Consider the following 18,225-nt stretch of genomic DNA (forward strand, 5'->3'; position numbering starts at 1 on the left):
AAATTGTGCATATACAGAAGATATGTGCATATCTTCTGTATATACATAACTTTCTTATATGTGCATATCTTCCGTATATGCACGTCTTTTATGTATGTGCATCTACCGTATATACACAAATTCCATATACAGAAATTGCGCATATACGGAAATTGTGCATATACACAATATATGTGCATATTTTTTGTATATGTCCATCTTTTGTATATGTGCATCTACCGTATATGTGCAACTTCCGTATATGCGCATATATTCTGTATATGCGTAAATTTCTTATATGTGCATATCTTCCGTATATGCACATCTTTTATATATGTGCATCTACCGTATATGTGCAACTTTCATATACAAAAATTGTGTATATACGGAAAATATGCGCATATCTTCCCTATATGCATAACTTTTTTATATGTGCATATCTTCCATATATGTACGTCTTTTATGTATGTGCATCTACTGTACATGTGCAACTTCCATATATAGAAATTTTGTATGTACGAAAATTGTGCATATACAGAAGATATGCGCATATCTTCTATATATGCGAAACTTTTCTATATGCACATATCTTCCAAGTATATGTACAACTTTCCTATATACACATAACCTCCATGTATGTGAAACTTTAATGCAAGGCCATATCAACAATATGCTATGCCCTCATGCATGACAACAACCATTACTCCATTGTACACATTACTACATGCAACTGACAATATGCATAAGCAATGCCTAACTAACTACAAATACGCATAAACACATGTAGTTGAACATAATTGATCAGTTCTTGCGATCAACCTACGAGACTAATACATGTAATCAAAATATTCAAAAGTAAACTAACATACAAAGATATAAGTAGGCGACATAAAAGCAACATGTAAGTGTCATGTAACCATATGTAACCTGTCACATGTTCATGACAAATACTCTTCATGAAATCAACATCAAATTCTCCATGATAACCATACTACAACCCTAATATATCATCAATCCAACGCAACAAGTATATAAGTGTAAGAGATACACATGCAAGTGACATGCATGCATGACTAACACACTCAACCCATCCAGTCTGAGAATTGAAGATATGCACAACTTTCTTATATTTGCATATCTTCCGTATATGCACATCTTGTATCTACCGTATATGCACAACTTCCATATATGGAAATTGCGCATATATAGAAATTGTACATATACGGAAAATATGCGCATATCTTCCGTATATGTGAAACTTCTCTATATGCACATATCTTTCAGGTATATGTGCAACTTCTGTATATACGCATAACCTCCATGTATGTGCAACTTTAGTATATGTAACTTCCATATATGTGCATTTATATAATGTTTATGTCAAGGCTATAAGTGTTTTTGTTTGGGATAATAAGATAATATATTAGCTATATGTTTGTATAAGGAATATAATGGTTGTAATTTTTCATGTTCTATTAAACTATAATGAAGTATTCATTAAATATATATATAGTCTCATTGAGACTCTTCTATAAATATTAAATCTCATATATGTAATTTTTGTTGATCATAGTAAAATTATAATTATAAGGACAAAAATTATATACTACTATGTATTTGTACACACACATATATATATATTTCACTCATATTTTATTATTTTCCATTAAACAAAATGGTAATAAACATTTTTACAATGTCTATAATAATATGTGGGCCATTAATATTTGTACATATACATTAAATTATATATATCTCCATTTTATTGTATAAATAGTATATACATTGTCATGAATAATTTGTAATTGGATATTTGTTACTTGTCCTTGAGTAAAATAATAAACTATTTAAAAAAAACTCAAACTTAATTAAATAATGATATTTGATTGTGCAATAACAAGTACTTTGAGACCATGAAAAATAGAATGCCATACAAAGCTGGTTTGAATAATATTTTTTCCTTATTTGTCAGAGAATTTAAATTAATTATTTAATATATTTATAATTTAAATATATAAAATAAAAATAATAGTTATAAAATAGTTAGTTTTTATTTTAAAATTATATATCACAAATTTAAAAACTAATTTAATTATATTAATTAAAAAATATTTAAAATCCTATATATTCATTAACACTAATAAAAATGTTCATTAAAAGAAAAACTAACATGATAAATTAACAAATATATATTATAAATAAAAATAGCACTAAATGTTGAATATATTATCAAAAATGTTTATTTTTTATGAAATTTTTAAAAAATATTTTAAACCAAATTTTGAATTTTGAAAACATTTTTAACCACACTTTGAATTTTTGAAATATTTTCTTTTAAAACAGAAAATTTTAATAATTTTTTAAGAAATATTCATTAATGATTAAGTTATTAACATGAAAAAAACCACGATTAAACTATTAAATTAAAACATGTAAGCTATTTATAAAAATGCCATTAAATTTCTAATGTTTATTAGAAATGTTTGGTTTTTCAAAGTTTTGAAAACATTTTTACTCAAACTTTAAATTTTTGAAATATTTTATATGCAATATTCGTTTCAAAATATATAATTTTGATATTAAAAAAAAAGTAATTTTCTTCTCAAAAACTTAGCACTATGTAAGTTAAAAAGCTAATTAGAAGATTTTCAAAATATAAATATAAATAAATTGAAAAAGACTCGTCGAATAGATATATAATATAGACCATTGAAATTTCAGTGGAAATTTCATTATGATAAAGTTTGATAGATATATAATGTAGACCATCGAATTTATTGTTAAAATACAGAAAATGTTTCATTGAACTAAAGATTGTTAATTGTCACATTTAAAAAATTACCACATATTGTTTTTGGAGAGGACAACCAAGGCCTTAACTTAGGGAAGAAAATGAAAAAATTCCATATTTATAATCATTAATAGAGACAAAATTCGAGAGGAAAAGAAAGATAGAGTCGTTGTTAGTGAATCACCATTTGGGGCTCTCTTGTAAATAAAAAGCTATTGTTGAATGGCATCGTTACATATTTGCAATAACATCCCCAATCCTCGAACAATGGAGAGACAATTCCAGATCCATATAACAAACTTGTCGAGGATGTCGTTAAACTCATTCGATGGTATTCCCATTCACCTTTGTTGGCTTTCATCGCTAGATTGCATCAGCAGGGCTTTAGAAAGGGATGTATGGATGCAGCCCAGAGGATGCGGCTCATTTTCCATTTCATAAATCAATATATTAAGCTCATGCTCAGCTATAACAAGGCACAAAATGTCACATGGGAAAGGAGAAACCTCCTGGCACATATCTAACAACAGATGATTGAATGGAAAGCTTTGAGTGTCTCTTGTCTCTGTCATGTAGTCAAAAACTCCCTTCAGCACACACAACGAGATCTGATTCTCCAATTTAATAATATAGTGCATGATACGCATGCAATAAGCCACACAAAAACCTTTGTTTTAGAGTCTAAGTTGTGTATTGATATAGAAGAGGAGGATGCGAGGATTAATGATTGTAAAAGGAAGGATAAATCTACGAACCATCATTAGAGTGAAGTTTTGAGAATACTCACCGAAATTGTGAGAGTGAAACGAACTTGGCACAGGTTATGCGAGAATGTGGTCGCAAACTTTATCTTGTACCTCTTCACCTGTGAAAGCTCCGCACAAGGAGAGTCAGTATCTTTCTCCATCTTCCAATGGTGGTAAGGCCCAAGGGAGATTAGCTATGGAATATAGGCTTCTGGTTTCATCATTAGTAAATGAGTCACTGCGCGCTGGTTCACAACCATGTTTAGTCAAGGATCATTGACTCAATTTCAAATTCCAAACCAGCATTGGCATGGATTCAAGCTCTATGGGCAAGCCTTATGCAGTCTCCAAAGTATGCTAGCTGGCTGTCATCCTTGGCTTGCCTTCCATATGAGAATGACATGCCTGAAGGAGTAACGAAGAGGAAACAAATGGTGAGGTTTGTCAATGGAACCTGGTGAATCACTGAAATCCATTTAACTGCATTGAAATAAATAAAATAGCGCACTTTGAAATTCAAATTTGGATTCAAATCAAATGGGTAGATGAGTATTAATGTCGATGGACTAGATTACGTACTATCATGTATGTTATGTCCATGAAGCACATTCTCGTCAGTATTGTATGGTCATGGAGCAGTCACCGGAAATAATCGCGTTATTTGTTGCCGAGAAACTGGGGAGATGGGAGTCCCCCTATGGAGGCGGCCAAAATGGAGTGTGATGTTCAGTTGAACGAACTAGGTTAAGGATGGCCAAATGCTCAAACCGTGGGTCCAACTCTAGGTCCTAGCCTAGTGGGGGGGGGGTTGAACTGAACACCCCCTCCCAATGAAAGCATGCTCAAATGACAGCAGCGTTTTGTTGTGTGTGAGAGACCAAATAAATAAATAAAAAGAATAAAAGCATACTGTAATATTACTATTTATTAAAGTTTTTAAAAAAAATTAGAGTTGTGGTTTTAGGTCAGTGGTTTTGGATCATGGTTTTTATAGCATATGTTATTGCGCCAATAATATTTTTCTAATTGTTTCATGAGAGATTATATATTTGTAATATTAGGTTCATGGTTTTAGACCCATGATTTTCATAGCCCATGGTACATGGTATTGTGTTAATAATATTTTTTTAGATTATTTCATGAGGGATTATATATATGTAATATTAATTGGACATTGTGTGGGATGAGAAGGTAGGAAGATTATAGTTTTACAGATCTTTCTAATGGTTTGGTTTTTCATTGTAGGGTTTTCAGTAAATCTATTGTTCATTTTGGTTGTGTGAATTTCTTTTAAATTATTTTTAAAATCTAGGTTTCGAATAAAAATACTTTTAAAGATCTATTAGATTATTTACAAATTTGATATTTATTTTATAAATCTGCCACATTATTCGTGAATTTCATATTTATCTTACAGATCTACCCCATTTTACAAAAATCTGATATTTATATTAATAAATAATTTGTTGATTATTTTATCACATTTCCCTCCTCACCCATTCACCCATTGTAGTGGGTGGGACAAATGGACCAAATTGTCTTAAGGGTAGTAACACTCATAGTGGCTAATCATTGACCATTGTTGTTGATGAAAGGTAAAAAAAGATGCAGCAGGTAAACTCTAGTCACATGGAAAAGCTCTAGTCACATGCATTAGAGGCGGATACTCGTACATCCATTCCTTTGAAGAAAGCGTAATAGCTCCTCTCCCAGCGGTCGAGCGATTTCAATCCTCAGATCTTGATAGGAAGAAATCTAATTCACTTACCTGAAAGAAGGTAGGCCTATGAAAGCCTTTGAGGGGAATCAATCAAGGATCAATAAGCATGGACCATAACCGTAGAGGGGTTTTTTTGTGGGGTCAATAACAATGTGTCATTTTTCTAGAAATACAATGTGAGTCCATATATTGTAATAAGTATTAAACCAATTAAAATTTTATGGGTTATTGCAAGTCGTCTTGACCATTAAAACAAATTTTATAATATGTTAGGAATTTTCTAAAATTATTTATGACTATAGGTTTCTACATATATTTAAGATTAACAAGAATAACCTAACTCGATCACTCCCCATATTCCATATCGTGTGAAAATGAAAATTAATGGAAATTTTGATGATATTAGTGTTCAGAAATCAAAATCTTCTCAAATTCATAAAAAAAAATATTTTTAGGATACACCATATCTTTTCAATGTTGCAAATCTGAGTCACATCGAAAATTCAACCTCGACACTTTCTTAGCTTCCAAATTTTATACTCTACGCCATTGTATTATCATTGAAGAAGAGAGGCTGATTCTGGTGGAACATGAGCACACAATGAAAATACAAAAAGGGAAAACCTCCACGCTTGAATGTGTGCATACAAAAACCATACTCAATATTCACTGCAATCATGTTCTTGATTTCCACTTCTGTAAACTTGGGAACACTATTCTTCATCTAGGCTTTGATCTGGTCAATACAGGTGCTGTAGTTCCATCTATCGTCATTCAAATCTGTGTCTGAGAGCGATTCCCCCTTTATCACCAACGCTTTCTCCTCTGCATAAACCTTTACATCTTCTTTCTCCAATCCTCGCATGTCCACCCACACATACACAACTTCCTTCTCTTCCGCTGCAACCCACCCCTAATGGCATCCTCTGTTCTGCTAGAAGCACTAAGGAAAGGATTATCGAAGATCTAATTAAGGCCAAACCCCAAGCTCTCAGACGATAAGATGGATTTGTTACATGGCAAAATAAAAGAAGGGTTTAAACCTTAATAGCGACATAATAAACCAAACAAGGACGGAATTCGAAGGAGTTTTACAATGCTCACCCATAAACATATTAGACAAACCCCCGCTACGCATTTCAGAAGCCTGGCAGTTTTGTTTGTCATTCTAAATCGATGAATCGTCCTCAGGCCTGTATTTCGTTGTATCTTACTCTTCCCGGCAGCCTCTTCCCACCAGTTGGAACAGTTATTCCATTACTCCCACATTCCATTGCACTTTGGGACATAGACCCTTATAGCATCTCAAACGAGCTCAAATATTAAATATTGGGCTACATCTCTAAATTGGAACACCGACAGATTTCAAGACACTCATAGACCTATTAAGTTCCCAATCGAGATTGGGAGTAGCATCTGCAGAGTGGAGCACGACCTCTAACAAAGACTTTGGAGGCTTGTAAGGTTACCCACCAAAAATTCAACTAACGCGTGGGTTAAATTTGAAATTCAAATAAGCGCGAAGATGCAATAGAATTGAAATTCAAAATGTCGACAAGGAGAAATGTTGAGTTAATGTTGCTATCTTGTTCGAATATATTACAAACTTAAATGCGCCAACAGGGAGTAACATGCATGTGTCATATCTCAAATGCGCCTCCGGATGCATAATATGCATTAATTACATTGAAGAGTGGAGCTTGTCGGAGGTAGAGTGATCGAGTTGCCAGAAAGTCCATGGACATGTATGGCACTCATGCATATGTAGCATCCCTGCAGATGTAGGAGTGTCATGTCACATGTACTTCACCGTGCATTAATAAACCTATAGGGGTGGAAATAGGCGTTGCCATGAAATGGTCGATGTTGCACTTGGAATTATGCATAACGAAGGCAAAAATACATTTTATATAGATTATATTTCTTATCACCATTCTCATTTGTCTTTGAAAATCGAGGCAAATATGTTTTATAAAATTTATTGACACTCAAAGCTGATGATATGCATTGGCAGCAACCTTTATTTTAATTTTAATGTTTTCTCTCACTAATGGCTACTAAATTAGTGATTTTTTATTTATGTTTTATAAAATTTATGGGGACACACAAAGTTGATATGCATTGGCAGCCACTTTTATTTTAATGTTAATGTTTTCACTAACTGAGGGCTACTAAATTAGTGATTTTTTATTTATTTTTATTGAGTGGAATCTTTATTGAAAATTTAAATATTGGTTAATGGAAAAGTTAGATGTAAAAATAAAATTATAAATATTAATATTATTTAAAAATTTAATTATTAGTAATTTTGTGATTTTTATTAATTATTATTTAAGAAAAAATATTTAAACAAAACAATATTTTAGAAAATTTAAAAAAAAATGTATTTTATAATTTTATAAAAAATTAGTTTTGAATATTACTTTTTATAAAATATAAATTTTTTGGTTTTTTTTAAGATGCGTTTTACACTCTCGTTTGAGGAAGATGTGTGATTTCTTTTCTTTGCTCAACCTTGAGTTGACATGTTCTTTTCAAAATAAAAATAAAATAGTTTTTAAATAAAAACAATCTCAAATATTATTAAAAACAAAAATGAATATATTTATGTGATTAGATTTAATTAAAAGTCTTGAGTTGACATATAGGCCTTTTAAAATTAAAGTTAAATAGTTTTTAAATAAAAAACAATGTCAAATATTATTAAAAACAAAAATGAATATACTTATGTGATAAGTTTTAATTAAAAGCCTTATAAAATATCAATTATCTAATTTTCATTATGTTCATTAAGTTTGTTGTTAAAAACAAAATTGACTATATCTATTTGGTTAGTTTTAATTAAAAGCATTATAAAATATCAATAATCATATTGCTTGCTCAATTTGTTGTTGACATTACAACCTAGAAGATATAAAAAAAAAAATATATACTCTCTCTCAACCATAAATATTTAGATATTAATGTGGAATAACATAATTTATATCAACTTTTAAAAGTGATTATATATATATATATATATATATATATATATATATATATATATATATATATATATATATATATATATATATATATATAATTCTTATATTCTTTAAAAATATTTCAATATAGGTAAAATATCTATATTAACTAATTTATTTCAATATCTAATTCAAATTCTTTTATTTTTATTTTGTAAATGTGTGCATATAGATTCATTAATCAAAAGGAGTTTAGAATACCCACCTGAAGGCCATATTTTTACACAGAGACCAAAACCAAACTGTAAGGAGACACCTAGGTAAACAGAGTAACAAAAACAAAAGTATCACCCAACTTGGGGCTGGTTTCCATATTTATTTTTTTTACTTAACTTTCTAGTTACTTTCACCCACCCATTCGCCGAAGGAGTAAGCAAAACTTGTTGAAGAATTCCTTGAGAAGCTACTATTTTGTCCTTACCATATTCATAGAAAACTAATTCGTGGGCTCACTTTACCACTCCCAACAAAATAGCAGTACTATCTATTTCTTTGCAAAGTGTTAAACTTTTATTCTACTTACTCTCCTCGTAGTCCTCATTCGAAGAGAGCATTTCATCATTTGATTCACTGTCCTCCTGATCTAAAGATGAGGAGTCATCTTCCTCCATAAGGGGCGGGTTGCATGACTTCCAAGCCTTAGATTTAGTCTTCTGTTTTACTAGCTTTTGAGTGAAAGAGTTATGTAGGTGTCATGTTTGATGGTAGAGGCAACAACAAAAAGTCGTGTTCTTATAGTCCAAGAGCTAGATCCAGTGGAAATCACCTATTTTCAGGTTGATTTTGTCAGGCAAGCCTTTACTAATGTCGAGTTCTACACAGATCCTACCATAAGTATAAATTCCACTTTGGCCTTGCGTAAGATATGTGGCTAGGAAGCGACCCATGGTGTTTCTGATGCTTGTAATCACTGAATCATGATATAAATGCGTCGACAAGTTTGGAAGCCGAACCTACATCGGAAGCTCTATGATTATTGTCATAGAGGGGTCAAAGTCTAGGAACCAAGGGGTCATGAAAAGTCCCCCTTTCCCTAGAACCATGGGCCCTTAGATAGAGCACTATGATAATCTTCCCGATGGGAAAACACAACTATGAAGAAGCCCTTAGAATAGAAGAGAACCTTGCAAGATCTAGTCCAATTAGACAATATCCATTTGTAAAGATTTGTTGTTTGAGGCCATAGCCCATTGAAGTGGTAGATCAGGCCATTCTCTGCCATTAGCTTGTGAAGGTCTTCCAGATATGGATGGGAAATGTTAACAAACAGAATAGCCTTCGATTTTTCCATGATAAATGGACTAGGTACATCGTGGGAACCTCATCCTCATCCTCCGATCAGGGTTACTTCAAAACCCTTTCTCTACTCCCTAATTATCAATCTAGTTTACGACGAAGGACTGGTTAAGTCTGGTTGTGGAGATAGGGCTTACTAGGCCCTGACTCAACAGGGTTAGATAAGATCTTTTTCTCTTTCTTTTTTTGTAATATGGTCATATTGTCTTAATTATCAGGCACAGTCACACAGTTGACTGTAGTTTCTTTTGAAACAAGTCTAAACAAAATGTAACTAGACATTTGTTTAAGTTATGCGAAGCTTTTATCAATTCTCCTAATTTTATGTATGATAGTATAATTTAAAACTGGGCCTTTTACCATGGTCGGGATTAATGCATGTTGTTTACTCACATAGTTTTATATCTTGAATATAATTCATTATATAGTAAGGTTTTGGCCTAGAATCGATACTTGTGGTTTACTATAATTTTGTCCTCATATATGCTTTACCAATGTTAGATTCTAGTATTGTATTTGTCTCCACATGCGTGGTGCATGCAAATGTATTTAATTTGTTTTTTGTATACAATCATTACCTGCAAGTACATGTATATTATTTTGTTTCATATATATTTAATCATTACTAGGTCTAGAGCTCTATCTGGCCCCTTGTATCTATGCCAATGAAGATGGCACAGTGCTTTTAATTACTACATGCTTTTTTTTTTACTTTTCCCTTTCCTCGGTGGCTAAAAATTATTGATGCCTGACTGAGAAAATGTCCTGGGTATTTCGAGACTAGTCTCTCGACCCTTAAGGTATTTAGTTAGGTTACTTAGAATCTAGGTTTCCTAGGTGGAGCTCTGGATCGTCACCTCCTGCTAACCGGGTTCCCCTTGAATCTTTGTTATGAATCTTCTGTGAAGGTTAAGAAGTATACTGGTTTTCTTTTTTGTCTCTCTATTTTTTTTTTTTAAATAAGTACTTTATTACTCGACATTTTTACTGAACATGACCACGTTACATACATCACATAGTAATTATTTCATTCACAGGATCATGATACACAAGAATTATTCTTTCCACACGCATTTATCAACATTGGCTATAATAAAGAAAGACCAACTATTAACTGCTACACAACCTGTAATCCAAGAATAAAATTAAACCAAAACTAACACTATTGCACAGAGTTCACTATTAATATATACAAAACTCGTAAGAAACTTTTTTGTGTCTATCTTGACTGGTTGTTTAGCACCTAAGAAGACCAAGCCGCCCAACCACGGGTCTGGCAATGACATCCAGACTCTCCCCCCAGCTTCCTTGCTCCAGACAGTTACAGTATTCAACTGCTGAGTTAATCCATTTTGAACCTCAAGACTTACTAGTCCAGCTTAGAATTACCCATTCTCAAGGTTTCTTGTTCGAGGGTTCCAATGGCTTAGTGTCTAGGTCAAAAACACCTCAAACCTAGCAGAACTATGTCCCCTTTTTAAAACTTCTACATTGATTCTATTCCCCAAGTTTTTCACTTCTCCATTCTCTCAATCCTCTAGCTAACTTTTAGCCATCCCCCGGATTCCCCCACTGAGATCGGGTTTTCCTTCTTTTCCCTTTCTCTAGGAAGAGAGCAAGTGATAACTATTTCCAACTTTTTGGACATTTGGAGTTCGTTACCCTTGGTCTCTTTTAATATTTTTCAAACACACCTTTTTGTATTTGTAATTAACAAAGTTTATTAAAAAGTTCCACTAGGTTCTTCCACCGAGCCACAAGTTCCAACCAACATACGAAAATCAAAAGTACTAAGATAATTAAAATAAAAGTAACCATAGTAACTTATGTATCATGGGGTGTTACATATGAAGACAGACACTAGTTACATTCTTCAACACCATTGATAGAAGACTTCGACTTTTGCTACCTTTATGGTTTGTGGTCTTCCTTAAACCACCACTAATAGAACACTTTGAATTTTTCTACCCCATTTAGTTTGTGGTCTTCCTTAAACCACTAGATTTAGTGTTCGCATCTAGCCATTGGTTTTTATTTACCTTCATATTTTAGCTCTCTTCTTGGACTCACATACGCCCTTCAGATTCGTGAATGTTGGAAGCATAATCCTTAGGGGATTATGTAAATTGTAATATTCACTTGTGTGGAAATAAAAAAGCCACAAGTGAACATGAAGAGTTATGAGAAGTCCAAGAGACCTCTTGGAATATGAAACCAAGTGACACAATCTTTTGTATTTATGTGTATCATATGAATAATATTTGAATGTCATGTTTATCTAAACTTTCAAAAGGGCGAGATGCAAACATGAAAATGGAACCATCCATGAAGGATCAAGTCAATGAGAAAAGACAAAAAGTGTACCCCTTCTGAAATGTGATAATAAAGAGAGGGAGATGGTTACATGATAATTTCGATGTATTCATTAGTGAAGATATAATAAATTGATTTCAATTTTATCATTATTTTTAAAATTTTATGTAGATCATAATGAAAATTTCTTAAAATGGAGGAAGAAAGAGTTTAAATTAATTTTTTAAAAATTCATATAATCAATTCAACTTTGAAATTTCCTTTGGTCTAGCTCAAATGGTGGAAAGGATAATTTTTTATGATCTCTGTCAAGTTCATATCTTATTTATGACATGACTAAGATTTATGATGATCCCATAAATTAAGAATTTAAAATATTAATAATTAAAAACATTAAAAGAAAAAGAATTATTGGAATTGTAAAGATCAGTTGTTGAGATAAAGGATAAATTGTTAGGATCTCTATCCAAATTCAAATCTTATTTATGATATATGATGTCTCGTAAGTTAAACAATTAAGATATTGAGAATTAAAAACATTAAAAAAAATTATTAAAATTGAAAATATCAATGGTTGAGATGCCTAATTAGATTTAATTGCAAATTTCACCAAAAATTATGTAATTAAATATTGATATTAATTTGTTGAAAAAACTAAAAAGTTAAAATATTCATTAAACTAAATATTTAAATTTTAACATACATACATACATATATATATATATATCTATATATATATATATATATATATATATATATATATATATATATATATATATATATATGATGATGATGATGATGGTTGTTAACGTCCACTGAGACCAAATAATGATCTATCGGACCTAAAAAGACAAATTATTTATTTTGATTTAAGATTTTATTCCGATGCTCAAAAAGCTTGGAGAGAAGCCTCCCGAGTTCACTATAATTTTGGCATTGTAAAAGGCTAGAAAGGTCAGTATTGTAACAAAGGTTGTGAAATTGAGATCTAATGTGGTTGTATGCAAGGCACTCTAAGAGGAAGTGGTTTTCATCCTCGATGCTCTTATTCTCACAAATATGGCAGATCCTTTCCATCCATGGCGTTTTAGGAACTACCCAGCGGCCAGTCTCACTATGGAGCTCATGAGAATTCGTTCTAATCTTTGCTATATTAATTTTCTTTTTTGAGCTAGTTAGAATAGAGAGATACTTTTGATCTTCAAGGGTGGGGTTGATAACCTTCTTATAATAACTTAATTTTCTTTTAGACGCTAAATCTTTCTCACACCACAATTTTTCTTTGAACTTAGAAGTAACAATATCTTTAATGTTATTTATGTTTTGCAAAGCATCATTCTCATTGATCTCCCAATAGTTTAACCAGGCCCTTGTGTCCTTATGCCATCCTCGGTTAAGCCTTAGGTGATTTTGGCTGGAAGTTAAAGCTAGCTTAGGAAGTCTATGATTGTCTATGTTATTGAGCTTGTGCTTGTACATCAGAAACCTGAGCATAGCTAGGCTCTCAATAGAAGAAAGACCTGCTTCTATAAGGAGAATAGGATAGGGTGTATTACTTTTAATTTTCAGGTTATAAGTTATAAAACGCTTCTGGATTTGCTCAATCTTCCTCCATGATTCTCTGGAGATGCTGCAGCCCCAAACTTCACAGCCATATAAGATAACAGGAGTGACTAAGGTTTCAAAGAGGAACTTCTTTTTATCCCACATTACGAGGTTTGCTGTTTTACAATTATTTTCAAGACCAAAATAAGCTTTCCATCCCCCATTGATCCTTTTCTCAATGCTATGGTTCCAGTTGAGCTTGTGATGGATATCAATTCCTAGGTACTTGTAAGAATACACTTCCTCCAAGTTATTATTGTCATACGTAAAATTAGCGCAAGTGTCCTTTTTAGATTTGATAATCATAACTTTTGTTTCGTCAGTGTTAACAGTCATACCCATGGTAGAGCAGAAATCCTTAAGAAGCTTGAGTTGCTTATCAAGATCAGAAGGGCACCTTGCCAGAAGAACAATATCGTCAGCATAGAGAAGAAGGATAATGACTATCCCAGCTAAGATTGTGCCACCACATCCTGCTTCTTCTAAATAACCTTCGAGCTTATCGATGTAAATGCCAAATAGAGTAGGGGAGAGGGGGCAACCTTGTTTAACTCCGATGTTACACTTAATATCTTTTGACCACCCCTCATTGTTCTTTAGCTTGGCAATTACATTCTCGTATAGCCTTATAGCAGCAGCTCTTAACTCAAGAGGAACCTTTAGCTCTTCTAACCTATTCCAAAGGTTGTATCTAGGAACCGTATCGAAAGCCTTTCTAAAGTCTACAAAGCAGCAGAATAAATTGGATTTATCATTACGACATTCCTCCACAATGATCCTTAGCGTAACAAGGTGGTCTGTTGTTGAGTGATGCCTTCTGAAACCTGCTTGGCCTTTAGCCCGCTTATCTTCACTTTCAAGCCATATGCTTAACTTTTTTTCCAGAATACTACCATATAATTTGGCTAAGAGAGGGCTGATCATAATTGTTCGATAATTAGAGGGGTTATTTGTATCTCCACTTTTAAAAATAGGGATAATGAGGCTCTCAGTCCAAGGTTTAGGGAACCCTTGCTTAACAGCTTGATTGAAAAGCTTGTGGATGTGGGGGATGAGGACAGGGCCTCCAATTTTTAAGATTTCTGCCTGGTAACCTTCAATGTCCTTAGCTTTCCCATTCGCGAGGCGATTAACCCCAAACTTAATGTCTTCTAAAGAGAAGACTTCTTTCGTTGTGAGCAGGGTTTCCAAATTATCCGTGACATTAGGAGATTCATAAAGCTTTTTAAGATAAGAATTCCAATCGTGAAGAGAAATTTTATTATTATCCTTAGTCTTCCTAGTCAGAATCTGCCTCCAAAATTTTTTAGGAGCTACCTTAGAGAGGTGTAAGAGATTCTCCTGTCTTTGACGAATGTACTGTCTCTTTTTCCTTTTAATTAGGGCTTTGTATATTCTTATCTTGTCCATTTTAAGAGAATCATCAACAACTTCCTTAATTGCTCTCCTCGCATTCTTACAATCTTTGTCATACCAAGGATTGGTTTTGCTATTTCTTTTATTATTTGAGACTTCAATTGAGAACTTTTTAATAGAATATGAGAGGGTTGTAGTAAAATTATGATATATGTCTTCTATGTTATCTATACTAGGTAAAGGAGGCAAGTTAGTTTTTAATTCATTTAGAAAGAGGTCCTTTTTATTTTTATCAAATATTAAGTTCTTTTGGTTGTAAGTATTATTTTCTATGGGAACTCTATGCATGACAAAATTGAGGGTTATAAGTAAAGGCCTATGATCGGAGTCAGGCTCGTGGTCGTTTAAGATGTCAAAGTTTATCATTTCGTTGTATAAAGGAAGATCGGAAATAACGTAATCTACTACGCTGCTACCAAGTCCATGGATGCAGGTCATCTTGCTGGAATTGGGCCACTTTTTTAGACCGTTGCAAATTATGAGATCCTGAGCAGTACAGAGCTTGACAAGCTCTGACCCAAACAAATTTTCCCCGAGGTCTTCAGAGCTCCTTTTGTACCTACTAGCCAGGGTAGGGTCTTCGTCTAACCAAAGAGGATTAGGGTTGGAACGATTGCTTAAAACAATAGCTTGGTTACTTGAAGTTCGGGCATTGAAGTCACCTATTAAAAGGATATTACCATCATTCCTTAGGCTAGAAATATCGTTCTCTAAACTATTGTAAGGGTTAGTTTTATCTAGATTCTTCTTCTTCTAGAAGTTAGAATTAATGGGGGGGAAATAACATATTGCTATGTAGGACTTTTTATTATTAATGTCTCTGATCTCTATCCAACTAAATTGGTTGTAAGGGTCGTTTTTATAAAGCCTAACATAGGGGGAGATGTTCTTCTTAATGTAACAAGCTATTCCCGCAATGCCTCTACGGGAGGATCGCTTGTTCCATGTAGACCATAGCGTAAAGCCATCTATGTTAGGGACCTTAGATTCTTCGTGCTCCCAAGTTTCAACAAGCAAAATAATATCAACATCATTTGAGATCCAACTTAGCTTGGGGCCTTTGTTCCATGGGAAGCCCTGACAGTTCCAAGAAAGGATCCGGAGCATGTTTAATTGCTATTGATTACTATCTTTTTGGTTTTTGTCCCGAATAAAGGCTTTTCTATTTCTGATTATTGCCCATTTTCCTTCCTTTCTAGCTTCTTTTACCTTTTGAACCTCCTTTCTTAATTCTGCTTGATCTTCTGGAATGAGATCTTCATTTATGAATATTCCCGTTCCTTTTAGACTTGAGGTTTTACTAAGTATGTTGTGCTTATGATCAGTAGAGCTCACCTTTATGCGGATTAATCTTCCTTTATTCTCGGTTAATTTCCCCAACCTTGTTGCTTCTGTGAGACACGCTGTTTCAATTTGTAATCTATTATGTAATTCTGTCTGGACTAAGGCTAAAGTATCCTCATCTTCTTCCTCTTTTAAACCGAAGATTATAAGGTTTAAGGTCCTTTTGTTACGTTCGTGGTCTAATTCTATTAATTTTTTCATTTCGTCTTTAATTGGTTTAATATCTAACTTATCTACTACACTATTTACGGTGAGGCGGCTATTAACTTTTTCTTGTAATTCTTTAATCATGTCTTTCATTTTAAGACCCTCTAAGGTATCAGCGTCTCCTTGCTGGGATGGTTGGTTAGTATCTTGGTTTTGTTTTAGTATGAGGTCCAAAATATGTAAAAAATAAAAAAATATTTTAATTCTTCTTATTTTCAAAAACTTGTTTGATATCTTAACCATTCCTCACAATCAATAAACTAATATATATTAGATACATTTACATATTAAATTTTTAAAAATTCAACCTAATTTAAACTTCTTATGATTTCAATTTTTCCTAATTATTTTTATTCAAAATTCAATTAAAATATTCAAAAATTAGTTGGAATTGTAAAATTAATAATTGAAATTGCACAATCTAAAAATGATAATTTTTAAAAATATTCAATATATTTATATTTTCAAAAATATAATTTCATTAAAATTATATAACAAAACTCCAATCATATTTCTTTTAAAAAAATGTAAGATTTTATTTTTAAATTTATAAAAGTTTCCATATTTAATTTTTTTTATTTTACCTAATATTAAATTTACAAAAAATTAATAAACAACTTTTCATATTTACTCTTTACACCTTTAAAAAAAATTGAAACTTCAAAACTCCATTGTTGAATGGTTTACACCTTTAAAAAAAAATTAAAACTTCAAAACTCCATTGTTGAATAGTTTACACCTTTAAAAAAAATTGAAACTTCAAAAGTCCATTGTTGAATGGTTTACACCTTTAGAATAAACTTTAAACTTTTTGTTTAAACAAATCATTATATTCTTATTAAAAAAACCTTAAAAAATTATAATACCATATAAATATTAAAATTCTTTTTAAATACATTTTATATTCATATATTAAAAAAAAAAAGACCTTTACACTTCTCAAATAAACGTCAAACTTCTTTTTTAAACAAATATTTATACTCTCGTTAATATGTATATATAATTTTTTAAATACATTTTATATTTATATAAACAAAAATAATTTTAAAAAATGATAAAAATTGCTAATATCATTTAGATAAGACTCCTCAACATTATCAACCTCAACCAGAGAAAAAGCAAACCAAAACCACTGATACATTAAACGCTCAAATATTATCGCACCATAATCAATGTGTGCACCATGAAATCAAATAGTAAAAATAAAATCCATTCATTACAGTGGAGATCATTGTGGTGCAATACCGGAGCAGTTTTTGTGCTTTGATAAAATAAAATGTGAAGAACTCTGCACACTCTTTATGCTGCGTGCGGTCATTGGCGCAGCTGCTTGACTTAATCCCCACGACATTGCCGATTGTACATCAAGCATTTCCAACGCTCAACTGCAGACAACATCAGTAAATTGCAACACCTTTCCAAGTGATAACGTTTGAGGCCCGTTAACTTTTCCGACTGTGGGAGCATTTGCAAAGTGCTGCACCCATGCTTAATAAAGACTCAACAGGTTCAGCAAATCTGCAATCTGCTCTGCACAAGTCGACGTAGAGATCCACAATTGTTGCCTGTCCAAACATGCATGCAACTGTACAAACGGAGGCCTCAAACACTTAAAGAACTGCCCGACTCCATGTAAGAATGGTAAGGGAACGAAAACATCGTAAGAATGGTGATCTCTTCTGCTCTCCCGATGGGCTTACGCATGAATAAACATTGTGGTTCCCACTTCGAGCACTTCCAGCCAGCTTCAGTTCGGCAAGCAGAAATGGTTTATGAAAGACTGCA

General features: G+C 32.4%; 1 pseudogene; it reads right to left on the minus strand.

The window, feature by feature from the left end:
• Positions 1-5,777: 5,777 nt before the first annotated feature.
• On the minus strand, positions 5,778-8,870 carry LOC149209711 (small heat shock protein, chloroplastic-like; annotated as a pseudogene).
• Between the last annotated feature and the right edge of the window lie 9,355 nt (positions 8,871-18,225).

Source organism: Pinus tabuliformis, chromosome 1_2 (genome assembly GCF_031772625.1).
Source record: "Pinus tabuliformis cultivar Carrire ecotype Pingquan chromosome 1_2, CPIR1, whole genome shotgun sequence".
NCBI lineage: Eukaryota > Viridiplantae > Streptophyta > Pinopsida > Pinales > Pinaceae > Pinus > Pinus tabuliformis.